The sequence below is a fragment of the Hyla sarda genome, unplaced genomic scaffold (genome assembly GCF_029499605.1).
Source record: "Hyla sarda isolate aHylSar1 unplaced genomic scaffold, aHylSar1.hap1 scaffold_2306, whole genome shotgun sequence".
Lineage (NCBI taxonomy): Eukaryota > Metazoa > Chordata > Amphibia > Anura > Hylidae > Hyla > Hyla sarda.
The window spans coordinates 1-13,053 of NW_026608987.1; the positions used below are offsets into that span (position 1 = coordinate 1).

Genomic DNA, 13,053 nt, shown 5'->3' on the forward strand with positions numbered 1-13,053 from the left:
TGGGTGCTGAATGTTCCTAATTGACAAAATAAGATTAATGCTTATGAAGAAATATAAAATCTCATCCCTTCCCCAATATCGCGCCACACCCCTACCCCTTAATTCCCTGGTTGAACTTGATGGACATATGTCTTTTTTCGACCGTACTAACTATGTAACTATGTAACATAACATGGGGGGGGTCTCCTGGCTGTTCACACAGGTGTGTCATTGCTGTACATTGACCATGCATTGCTTCTGTGGTATTGCAAAGGCAAAGACAAATGCTTCCAGCCATCCATTGCACTAATGGATTGGTCATCAGCTGGCTGTCTATGTCCCGCATCAATATAGACCAAAGTACAGAGGGTTAGGCTATGCTATTGTGCACCTACCTGATGCATCAGAAGGTGCGAGGCCCTTGCTAAATTCTGTGCACAGACTTTGAGATCTATACTTTAGACTGTATCTAAACCTGCTCCAACATGGACTGACATTCTGGCCTACTTTCAGCCGATGCGACTTGTCTGTCGCTGAACAGTCGCTTTTTATGTATTCAGCACCTATGTATAATGTTGTAAAAATGCTCTAGAAGCTAAAGTCGCAGAAATGTCACACATATTTGGCCTGCAACTTTCTGTGCGACAAATTCAGACAGGAAAAATCAGTATAAATCCTTAGAAAATTATCCCCCAGTGTCTCCATCTGCTGGCGGTATTGAATAAGCATTGCTGCACTGATGGGGTATGCATTAGACGAAAAAAAAGAAGAAAAAGAAGAATAATACGCCCAGAAAAGAGGCGAAAAGGAGAAAAACGTAAAAAAACGTGAAAAAAAAGTAAGAGGAAGAGAAGGGAAAAAAAGGTGGAAATGGGTTTAAAAGTGATTTCGGCGGAGAAATATATATATATATATATATATATATATATATATATATATATACGCGCACACACACACATATATATAAACGTATTCTCCGTTGAGATATTGCAGCCGCTGCTGTGTCCAGGCCCAGGAGCCTTAGCACTGTGCTGTGATGTCACTCAATACCACTGACATCACTAGGTGTAAACAACATCTCTCCTTTGCTGTGTATGTGACTATGGAGCTGTTTGGTGATGTCGTCTATTATGGCCTTCATAGAAGCAACAGGAGATTGTTGCATCCATCTAGAACCCTCAGAACTACAGTGCTATGATGTCACTCACTTCCACAGGCCTTGCAGAGTGTAAACAACAACAACCCAGCTTTGTTGTGTATGTAACCATAGGGATTTGTGATGTCACCTAGAACCTTCACAGCAGCGACAGCTTTATGAGGAGCATCAGCACTGCTCTGCCTGAGCAGAACCATCACCGCCATAGGTTGTCAAATAACCCGGATTTAACCCACACAGGTAAGTCCAATGGGGTGCAGGCATGTCCTCTATGCTTACAGCTTCCCGTGGGTGTTGGTTTGATACCGTTTGGGGACAGCCAAGGAGGCATCTGCAGGCAACAAAGGTAGGTGTGTGCTTGTGTGTGTGTTTCCTATGCAGATCCTAAGCCCAGTGTCACATGCAAGTAGGAGGAGTAAGAAGGGTTCCTGGCAAATCCGGGTTATGGATTGCATTTAAAAAGGCCCCGTGGGAGTGCAATGGGCCCCTGTCTTGCTGCTTAGCAATAATGGTATGGGTTTAGGTTCTGCTGTGTGTACTGGTGGTTGACTGCCCCCCAGCCCAGAGTGTGCATGGAAAATTGTCTGGCAGCCTCCCTGACAGCAAGCAGTGATAGTGCCCATGAAGGGGACCTTGTTGGGCCCGCCCCTTTCACGGTTATCGCTTCTCGGCCTTTTGGCTAAGATCAAGTGTAGTATCTGTTCTTATCAGTTTAATATCTGATACGTCCCCTATCTGGGGACCATATATTAAATGGATTTTTGAGAACGGGGGCCGATTTCGAAGCTTGCTTCCGTCGCCCTATGCATTGACCCGATATGGCAGTATCTTCGGGTACAGTGCACCACCCCCTTACAGGGTTAAAAAGAAAGATTCCTACTTTCATTGCTACCTGCTTGCTGGCTAGCCAGCTAGCCAGCCCTGTGGGCCTTGCTGCTGCTGCTGCAGCCAAAAAACAAAAGGTGGTGCTGCTGCTGCTTCTGCTGCTTCTGCTTCTGCTTGTGTCTGGCCGCTGTTGGAGCGTCCAGGCACAGGACTTCTGCTGCTGCTGACTAAATGGCCTCCTTAATTGGATCATTTGAGTAGCCAGCACACCTGTGCAGGTAGGGCATGACATGATAGGCAGCTGCCTTGATAGCGGGTGGGTGCTGAATGTTCCTAATTGACAAAATAAGATTAATGCTTATGAAGAAATATAAAATCTCATCCCTTCCCCAATATCGCGCCACACCCCTACCCCTTAATTCCCTGGTTGAACTTGATGGACATATGTCTTTTTTCGACCGTACTAACTATGTAACTATGTAACATAACATGGGGGGGGTCTCCTGGCTGTTCACACAGGTGTGTCATTGCTGTACATTGACCATGCATTGCTTCTGTGGTATTGCAAAGGCAAAGACAAATGCTTCCAGCCATCCATTGCACTAATGGATTGGTCATCAGCTGGCTGTCTATGTCCCGCATCAATATAGACCAAAGTACAGAGGGTTAGGCTATGCTATTGTGCACCTACCTGATGCATCAGAAGGTGCGAGGCCCTTGCTAAATTCTGTGCACAGACTTTGAGATCTATACTTTAGACTGTATCTAAACCTGCTCCAACATGGACTGACATTCTGGCCTACTTTCAGCCGATGCGACTTGTCTGTCGCTGAACAGTCGCTTTTTATGTATTCAGCACCTATGTATAATGTTGTAAAAATGCTCTAGAAGCTAAAGTCGCAGAAATGTCACACATATTTGGCCTGCAACTTTCTGTGCGACAAATTCAGACAGGAAAAATCAGTATAAATCCTTAGAAAATTATCCCCCAGTGTCTCCATCTGCTGGCGGTATTGAATAAGCATTGCTGCACTGATGGGGTATGCATTAGACGAAAAAAAAGAAGAAAAAGAAGAATAATACGCCCAGAAAAGAGGCGAAAAGGAGAAAAACGTAAAAAAACGTGAAAAAAAAGTAAGAGGAAGAGAAGGGAAAAAAAGGTGGAAATGGGTTTAAAAGTGATTTCGGCGGAGAAATATATATATATATATATATATATATATATATATATATATATATACGCGCACACACACACATATATATAAACGTATTCTCCGTTGAGATATTGCAGCCGCTGCTGTGTCCAGGCCCAGGAGCCTTAGCACTGTGCTGTGATGTCACTCAATACCACTGACATCACTAGGTGTAAACAACATCTCTCCTTTGCTGTGTATGTGACTATGGAGCTGTTTGGTGATGTCGTCTATTATGGCCTTCATAGAAGCAACAGGAGATTGTTGCATCCATCTAGAACCCTCAGAACTACAGTGCTATGATGTCACTCACTTCCACAGGCCTTGCAGAGTGTAAACAACAACAACCCAGCTTTGTTGTGTATGTAACCATAGGGATTTGTGATGTCACCTAGAACCTTCACAGCAGCGACAGCTTTATGAGGAGCATCAGCACTGCTCTGCCTGAGCAGAACCATCACCGCCATAGGTTGTCAAATAACCCGGATTTAACCCACACAGGTAAGTCCAATGGGGTGCAGGCATGTCCTCTATGCTTACAGCTTCCCGTGGGTGTTGGTTTGATACCGTTTGGGGACAGCCAAGGAGGCATCTGCAGGCAACAAAGGTAGGTGTGTGCTTGTGTGTGTGTTTCCTATGCAGATCCTAAGCCCAGTGTCACATGCAAGTAGGAGGAGTAAGAAGGGTTCCTGGCAAATCCGGGTTATGGATTGCATTTAAAAAGGCCCCGTGGGAGTGCAATGGGCCCCTGTCTTGCTGCTTAGCAATAATGGTATGGGTTTAGGTTCTGCTGTGTGTACTGGTGGTTGACTGCCCCCCAGCCCAGAGTGTGCATGGAAAATTGTCTGGCAGCCTCCCTGACAGCAAGCAGTGATAGTGCCCATGAAGGGGACCTTGTTGGGCCCGCCCCTTTCACGGTTATCGCTTCTCGGCCTTTTGGCTAAGATCAAGTGTAGTATCTGTTCTTATCAGTTTAATATCTGATACGTCCCCTATCTGGGGACCATATATTAAATGGATTTTTGAGAACGGGGGCCGATTTCGAAGCTTGCTTCCGTCGCCCTATGCATTGACCCGATATGGCAGTATCTTCGGGTACAGTGCACCACCCCCTTACAGGGTTAAAAAGAAAGATTCCTACTTTCATTGCTACCTGCTTGCTGGCTAGCCAGCTAGCCAGCCCTGTGGGCCTTGCTGCTGCTGCTGCAGCCAAAAAACAAAAGGTGGTGCTGCTGCTGCTTCTGCTGCTTCTGCTTCTGCTTGTGTCTGGCCGCTGTTGGAGCGTCCAGGCACAGGACTTCTGCTGCTGCTGACTAAATGGCCTCCTTAATTGGATCATTTGAGTAGCCAGCACACCTGTGCAGGTAGGGCATGACATGATAGGCAGCTGCCTTGATAGCGGGTGGGTGCTGAATGTTCCTAATTGACAAAATAAGATTAATGCTTATGAAGAAATATAAAATCTCATCCCTTCCCCAATATCGCGCCACACCCCTACCCCTTAATTCCCTGGTTGAACTTGATGGACATATGTCTTTTTTCGACCGTACTAACTATGTAACTATGTAACATAACATGGGGGGGGTCTCCTGGCTGTTCACACAGGTGTGTCATTGCTGTACATTGACCATGCATTGCTTCTGTGGTATTGCAAAGGCAAAGACAAATGCTTCCAGCCATCCATTGCACTAATGGATTGGTCATCAGCTGGCTGTCTATGTCCCGCATCAATATAGACCAAAGTACAGAGGGTTAGGCTATGCTATTGTGCACCTACCTGATGCATCAGAAGGTGCGAGGCCCTTGCTAAATTCTGTGCACAGACTTTGAGATCTATACTTTAGACTGTATCTAAACCTGCTCCAACATGGACTGACATTCTGGCCTACTTTCAGCCGATGCGACTTGTCTGTCGCTGAACAGTCGCTTTTTATGTATTCAGCACCTATGTATAATGTTGTAAAAATGCTCTAGAAGCTAAAGTCGCAGAAATGTCACACATATTTGGCCTGCAACTTTCTGTGCGACAAATTCAGACAGGAAAAATCAGTATAAATCCTTAGAAAATTATCCCCCAGTGTCTCCATCTGCTGGCGGTATTGAATAAGCATTGCTGCACTGATGGGGTATGCATTAGACGAAAAAAAAGAAGAAAAAGAAGAATAATACGCCCAGAAAAGAGGCGAAAAGGAGAAAAACGTAAAAAAACGTGAAAAAAAAGTAAGAGGAAGAGAAGGGAAAAAAAGGTGGAAATGGGTTTAAAAGTGATTTCGGCGGAGAATATATATATATATATATATATATATATATATATATATATATATACGCGCACACACACACATATATATAAACGTATTCTCCGTTGAGATATTGCAGCCGCTGCTGTGTCCAGGCCCAGGAGCCTTAGCACTGTGCTGTGATGTCACTCAATACCACTGACATCACTAGGTGTAAACAACATCTCTCCTTTGCTGTGTATGTGACTATGGAGCTGTTTGGTGATGTCGTCTATTATGGCCTTCATAGAAGCAACAGGAGATTGTTGCATCCATCTAGAACCCTCAGAACTACAGTGCTATGATGTCACTCACTTCCACAGGCCTTGCAGAGTGTAAACAACAACAACCCAGCTTTGTTGTGTATGTAACCATAGGGATTTGTGATGTCACCTAGAACCTTCACAGCAGCGACAGCTTTATGAGGAGCATCAGCACTGCTCTGCCTGAGCAGAACCATCACCGCCATAGGTTGTCAAATAACCCGGATTTAACCCACACAGGTAAGTCCAATGGGGTGCAGGCATGTCCTCTATGCTTACAGCTTCCCGTGGGTGTTGGTTTGATACCGTTTGGGGACAGCCAAGGAGGCATCTGCAGGCAACAAAGGTAGGTGTGTGCTTGTGTGTGTGTTTCCTATGCAGATCCTAAGCCCAGTGTCACATGCAAGTAGGAGGAGTAAGAAGGGTTCCTGGCAAATCCGGGTTATGGATTGCATTTAAAAAGGCCCCGTGGGAGTGCAATGGGCCCCTGTCTTGCTGCTTAGCAATAATGGTATGGGTTTAGGTTCTGCTGTGTGTACTGGTGGTTGACTGCCCCCCAGCCCAGAGTGTGCATGGAAAATTGTCTGGCAGCCTCCCTGACAGCAAGCAGTGATAGTGCCCATGAAGGGGACCTTGTTGGGCCCGCCCCTTTCACGGTTATCGCTTCTCGGCCTTTTGGCTAAGATCAAGTGTAGTATCTGTTCTTATCAGTTTAATATCTGATACGTCCCCTATCTGGGGACCATATATTAAATGGATTTTTGAGAACGGGGGCCGATTTCGAAGCTTGCTTCCGTCGCCCTATGCATTGACCCGATATGGCAGTATCTTCGGGTACAGTGCACCACCCCCTTACAGGGTTAAAAAGAAAGATTCCTACTTTCATTGCTACCTGCTTGCTGGCTAGCCAGCTAGCCAGCCCTGTGGGCCTTGCTGCTGCTGCTGCAGCCAAAAAACAAAAGGTGGTGCTGCTGCTGCTTCTGCTGCTTCTGCTTCTGCTTGTGTCTGGCCGCTGTTGGAGCGTCCAGGCACAGGACTTCTGCTGCTGCTGACTAAATGGCCTCCTTAATTGGATCATTTGAGTAGCCAGCACACCTGTGCAGGTAGGGCATGACATGATAGGCAGCTGCCTTGATAGCGGGTGGGTGCTGAATGTTCCTAATTGACAAAATAAGATTAATGCTTATGAAGAAATATAAAATCTCATCCCTTCCCCAATATCGCGCCACACCCCTACCCCTTAATTCCCTGGTTGAACTTGATGGACATATGTCTTTTTTCGACCGTACTAACTATGTAACTATGTAACATAACATGGGGGGGGTCTCCTGGCTGTTCACACAGGTGTGTCATTGCTGTACATTGACCATGCATTGCTTCTGTGGTATTGCAAAGGCAAAGACAAATGCTTCCAGCCATCCATTGCACTAATGGATTGGTCATCAGCTGGCTGTCTATGTCCCGCATCAATATAGACCAAAGTACAGAGGGTTAGGCTATGCTATTGTGCACCTACCTGATGCATCAGAAGGTGCGAGGCCCTTGCTAAATTCTGTGCACAGACTTTGAGATCTATACTTTAGACTGTATCTAAACCTGCTCCAACATGGACTGACATTCTGGCCTACTTTCAGCCGATGCGACTTGTCTGTCGCTGAACAGTCGCTTTTTATGTATTCAGCACCTATGTATAATGTTGTAAAAATGCTCTAGAAGCTAAAGTCGCAGAAATGTCACACATATTTGGCCTGCAACTTTCTGTGCGACAAATTCAGACAGGAAAAATCAGTATAAATCCTTAGAAAATTATCCCCCAGTGTCTCCATCTGCTGGCGGTATTGAATAAGCATTGCTGCACTGATGGGGTATGCATTAGACGAAAAAAAAGAAGAAAAAGAAGAATAATACGCCCAGAAAAGAGGCGAAAAGGAGAAAAACGTAAAAAAACGTGAAAAAAAAGTAAGAGGAAGAGAAGGGAAAAAAAGGTGGAAATGGGTTTAAAAGTGATTTCGGCGGAGAATATATATATATATATATATATATATATATATATATATATATATACGCGCACACACACACATATATATAAACGTATTCTCCGTTGAGATATTGCAGCCGCTGCTGTGTCCAGGCCCAGGAGCCTTAGCACTGTGCTGTGATGTCACTCAATACCACTGACATCACTAGGTGTAAACAACATCTCTCCTTTGCTGTGTATGTGACTATGGAGCTGTTTGGTGATGTCGTCTATTATGGCCTTCATAGAAGCAACAGGAGATTGTTGCATCCATCTAGAACCCTCAGAACTACAGTGCTATGATGTCACTCACTTCCACAGGCCTTGCAGAGTGTAAACAACAACAACCCAGCTTTGTTGTGTATGTAACCATAGGGATTTGTGATGTCACCTAGAACCTTCACAGCAGCGACAGCTTTATGAGGAGCATCAGCACTGCTCTGCCTGAGCAGAACCATCACCGCCATAGGTTGTCAAATAACCCGGATTTAACCCACACAGGTAAGTCCAATGGGGTGCAGGCATGTCCTCTATGCTTACAGCTTCCCGTGGGTGTTGGTTTGATACCGTTTGGGGACAGCCAAGGAGGCATCTGCAGGCAACAAAGGTAGGTGTGTGCTTGTGTGTGTGTTTCCTATGCAGATCCTAAGCCCAGTGTCACATGCAAGTAGGAGGAGTAAGAAGGGTTCCTGGCAAATCCGGGTTATGGATTGCATTTAAAAAGGCCCCGTGGGAGTGCAATGGGCCCCTGTCTTGCTGCTTAGCAATAATGGTATGGGTTTAGGTTCTGCTGTGTGTACTGGTGGTTGACTGCCCCCCAGCCCAGAGTGTGCATGGAAAATTGTCTGGCAGCCTCCCTGACAGCAAGCAGTGATAGTGCCCATGAAGGGGACCTTGTTGGGCCCGCCCCTTTCACGGTTATCGCTTCTCGGCCTTTTGGCTAAGATCAAGTGTAGTATCTGTTCTTATCAGTTTAATATCTGATACGTCCCCTATCTGGGGACCATATATTAAATGGATTTTTGAGAACGGGGGCCGATTTCGAAGCTTGCTTCCGTCGCCCTATGCATTGACCCGATATGGCAGTATCTTCGGGTACAGTGCACCACCCCCTTACAGGGTTAAAAAGAAAGATTCCTACTTTCATTGCTACCTGCTTGCTGGCTAGCCAGCTAGCCAGCCCTGTGGGCCTTGCTGCTGCTGCTGCAGCCAAAAAACAAAAGGTGGTGCTGCTGCTGCTTCTGCTGCTTCTGCTTCTGCTTGTGTCTGGCCGCTGTTGGAGCGTCCAGGCACAGGACTTCTGCTGCTGCTGACTAAATGGCCTCCTTAATTGGATCATTTGAGTAGCCAGCACACCTGTGCAGGTAGGGCATGACATGATAGGCAGCTGCCTTGATAGCGGGTGGGTGCTGAATGTTCCTAATTGACAAAATAAGATTAATGCTTATGAAGAAATATAAAATCTCATCCCTTCCCCAATATCGCGCCACACCCCTACCCCTTAATTCCCTGGTTGAACTTGATGGACATATGTCTTTTTTCGACCGTACTAACTATGTAACTATGTAACATAACATGGGGGGGGTCTCCTGGCTGTTCACACAGGTGTGTCATTGCTGTACATTGACCATGCATTGCTTCTGTGGTATTGCAAAGGCAAAGACAAATGCTTCCAGCCATCCATTGCACTAATGGATTGGTCATCAGCTGGCTGTCTATGTCCCGCATCAATATAGACCAAAGTACAGAGGGTTAGGCTATGCTATTGTGCACCTACCTGATGCATCAGAAGGTGCGAGGCCCTTGCTAAATTCTGTGCACAGACTTTGAGATCTATACTTTAGACTGTATCTAAACCTGCTCCAACATGGACTGACATTCTGGCCTACTTTCAGCCGATGCGACTTGTCTGTCGCTGAACAGTCGCTTTTTATGTATTCAGCACCTATGTATAATGTTGTAAAAATGCTCTAGAAGCTAAAGTCGCAGAAATGTCACACATATTTGGCCTGCAACTTTCTGTGCGACAAATTCAGACAGGAAAAATCAGTATAAATCCTTAGAAAATTATCCCCCAGTGTCTCCATCTGCTGGCGGTATTGAATAAGCATTGCTGCACTGATGGGGTATGCATTAGACGAAAAAAAAGAAGAAAAAGAAGAATAATACGCCCAGAAAAGAGGCGAAAAGGAGAAAAACGTAAAAAAACGTGAAAAAAAAGTAAGAGGAAGAGAAGGGAAAAAAAGGTGGAAATGGGTTTAAAAGTGATTTCGGCGGAGAAATATATATATATATATATATATATATATATATATATATATATATACGCGCACACACACACATATATATAAACGTATTCTCCGTTGAGATATTGCAGCCGCTGCTGTGTCCAGGCCCAGGAGCCTTAGCACTGTGCTGTGATGTCACTCAATACCACTGACATCACTAGGTGTAAACAACATCTCTCCTTTGCTGTGTATGTGACTATGGAGCTGTTTGGTGATGTCGTCTATTATGGCCTTCATAGAAGCAACAGGAGATTGTTGCATCCATCTAGAACCCTCAGAACTACAGTGCTATGATGTCACTCACTTCCACAGGCCTTGCAGAGTGTAAACAACAACAACCCAGCTTTGTTGTGTATGTAACCATAGGGATTTGTGATGTCACCTAGAACCTTCACAGCAGCGACAGCTTTATGAGGAGCATCAGCACTGCTCTGCCTGAGCAGAACCATCACCGCCATAGGTTGTCAAATAACCCGGATTTAACCCACACAGGTAAGTCCAATGGGGTGCAGGCATGTCCTCTATGCTTACAGCTTCCCGTGGGTGTTGGTTTGATACCGTTTGGGGACAGCCAAGGAGGCATCTGCAGGCAACAAAGGTAGGTGTGTGCTTGTGTGTGTGTTTCCTATGCAGATCCTAAGCCCAGTGTCACATGCAAGTAGGAGGAGTAAGAAGGGTTCCTGGCAAATCCGGGTTATGGATTGCATTTAAAAAGGCCCCGTGGGAGTGCAATGGGCCCCTGTCTTGCTGCTTAGCAATAATGGTATGGGTTTAGGTTCTGCTGTGTGTACTGGTGGTTGACTGCCCCCCAGCCCAGAGTGTGCATGGAAAATTGTCTGGCAGCCTCCCTGACAGCAAGCAGTGATAGTGCCCATGAAGGGGACCTTGTTGGGCCCGCCCCTTTCACGGTTATCGCTTCTCGGCCTTTTGGCTAAGATCAAGTGTAGTATCTGTTCTTATCAGTTTAATATCTGATACGTCCCCTATCTGGGGACCATATATTAAATGGATTTTTGAGAACGGGGGCCGATTTCGAAGCTTGCTTCCGTCGCCCTATGCATTGACCCGATATGGCAGTATCTTCGGGTACAGTGCACCACCCCCTTACAGGGTTAAAAAGAAAGATTCCTACTTTCATTGCTACCTGCTTGCTGGCTAGCCAGCTAGCCAGCCCTGTGGGCCTTGCTGCTGCTGCTGCAGCCAAAAAACAAAAGGTGGTGCTGCTGCTGCTGCTTCTGCTGCTTCTGCTTCTGCTTGTGTCTGGCCGCTGTTGGAGCGTCCAGGCACAGGACTTCTGCTGCTGCTGACTAAATGGCCTCCTTAATTGGATCATTTGAGTAGCCAGCACACCTGTGCAGGTAGGGCATGACATGATAGGCAGCTGCCTTGATAGCGGGTGGGTGCTGAATGTTCCTAATTGACAAAATAAGATTAATGCTTATGAAGAAATATAAAATCTCATCCCTTCCCCAATATCGCGCCACACCCCTACCCCTTAATTCCCTGGTTGAACTTGATGGACATATGTCTTTTTTCGACCGTACTAACTATGTAACTATGTAACATAACATGGGGGGGGTCTCCTGGCTGTTCACACAGGTGTGTCATTGCTGTACATTGACCATGCATTGCTTCTGTGGTATTGCAAAGGCAAAGACAAATGCTTCCAGCCATCCATTGCACTAATGGATTGGTCATCAGCTGGCTGTCTATGTCCCGCATCAATATAGACCAAAGTACAGAGGGTTAGGCTATGCTATTGTGCACCTACCTGATGCATCAGAAGGTGCGAGGCCCTTGCTAAATTCTGTGCACAGACTTTGAGATCTATACTTTAGACTGTATCTAAACCTGCTCCAACATGGACTGACATTCTGGCCTACTTTCAGCCGATGCGACTTGTCTGTCGCTGAACAGTCGCTTTTTATGTATTCAGCACCTATGTATAATGTTGTAAAAATGCTCTAGAAGCTAAAGTCGCAGAAATGTCACACATATTTGGCCTGCAACTTTCTGTGCGACAAATTCAGACAGGAAAAATCAGTATAAATCCTTAGAAAATTATCCCCCAGTGTCTCCATCTGCTGGCGGTATTGAATAAGCATTGCTGCACTGATGGGGTATGCATTAGACGAAAAAAAAGAAGAAAAAGAAGAATAATACGCCCAGAAAAGAGGCGAAAAGGAGAAAAACGTAAAAAAACGTGAAAAAAAAGTAAGAGGAAGAGAAGGGAAAAAAAGGTGGAAATGGGTTTAAAAGTGATTTCGGCGGAGAAATATATATATATATATATATATATATATATATATATATATATATACGCGCACACACACACATATATATAAACGTATTCTCCGTTGAGATATTGCAGCCGCTGCTGTGTCCAGGCCCAGGAGCCTTAGCACTGTGCTGTGATGTCACTCAATACCACTGACATCACTAGGTGTAAACAACATCTCTCCTTTGCTGTGTATGTGACTATGGAGCTGTTTGGTGATGTCGTCTATTATGGCCTTCATAGAAGCAACAGGAGATTGTTGCATCCATCTAGAACCCTCAGAACTACAGTGCTATGATGTCACTCACTTCCACAGGCCTTGCAGAGTGTAAACAACAACAACCCAGCTTTGTTGTGTATGTAACCATAGGGATTTGTGATGTCACCTAGAACCTTCACAGCAGCGACAGCTTTATGAGGAGCATCAGCACTGCTCTGCCTGAGCAGAACCATCACCGCCATAGGTTGTCAAATAACCCGGATTTAACCCACACAGGTAAGTCCAATGGGGTGCAGGCATGTCCTCTATGCTTACAGCTTCCCGTGGGTGTTGGTTTGATACCGTTTGGGGACAGCCAAGGAGGCATCTGCAGGCAACAAAGGTAGGTGTGTGCTTGTGTGTGTGTTTCCTATGCAGATCCTAAGCCCAGTGTCACATGCAAGTAGGAGGAGTAAGAAGGGTTCCTGGCAAATCCGGGTTATGGATTGCATTTAAAAAGGCCCCGTGGGAGTGCAATGGGCCCCTGTCTTGCTGCTTAGCAATAATGGTATGGGTTTA

The 13,053-nt window shown here is 45.6% G+C and overlaps 5 non-coding genes across 5 annotated transcripts; all 5 read left to right on the plus strand.

Moving 5' to 3' along the window:
* Positions 1–1,794: 1,794 nt before the first annotated feature.
* LOC130322060 (U2 spliceosomal RNA) lies at positions 1,795–1,985 on the plus strand. Its single transcript, XR_008867654.1, has one exon. It is a non-coding gene; the product is annotated as a U2 spliceosomal RNA (small nuclear RNA).
* Positions 1,986–4,073: 2,088 nt separating this feature from the next.
* On the plus strand, positions 4,074–4,264 carry LOC130322072 (U2 spliceosomal RNA). The gene has a single exon (XR_008867665.1). It is a non-coding gene; the product is annotated as a U2 spliceosomal RNA (small nuclear RNA).
* Positions 4,265–6,351: 2,087 nt separating this feature from the next.
* On the plus strand, positions 6,352–6,542 carry LOC130322079 (U2 spliceosomal RNA). Its single transcript, XR_008867669.1, has one exon. It is a non-coding gene; the product is annotated as a U2 spliceosomal RNA (small nuclear RNA).
* A 2,087-nt stretch (positions 6,543–8,629) lies between these two features.
* Positions 8,630–8,820, plus strand: LOC130322080 (U2 spliceosomal RNA). The gene has a single exon (XR_008867670.1). It is a non-coding gene; the product is annotated as a U2 spliceosomal RNA (small nuclear RNA).
* A 2,088-nt stretch (positions 8,821–10,908) lies between these two features.
* Positions 10,909–11,099, plus strand: LOC130322081 (U2 spliceosomal RNA). Its single transcript, XR_008867671.1, has one exon. It is a non-coding gene; the product is annotated as a U2 spliceosomal RNA (small nuclear RNA).
* Positions 11,100–13,053: the final 1,954 nt, after the last annotated feature.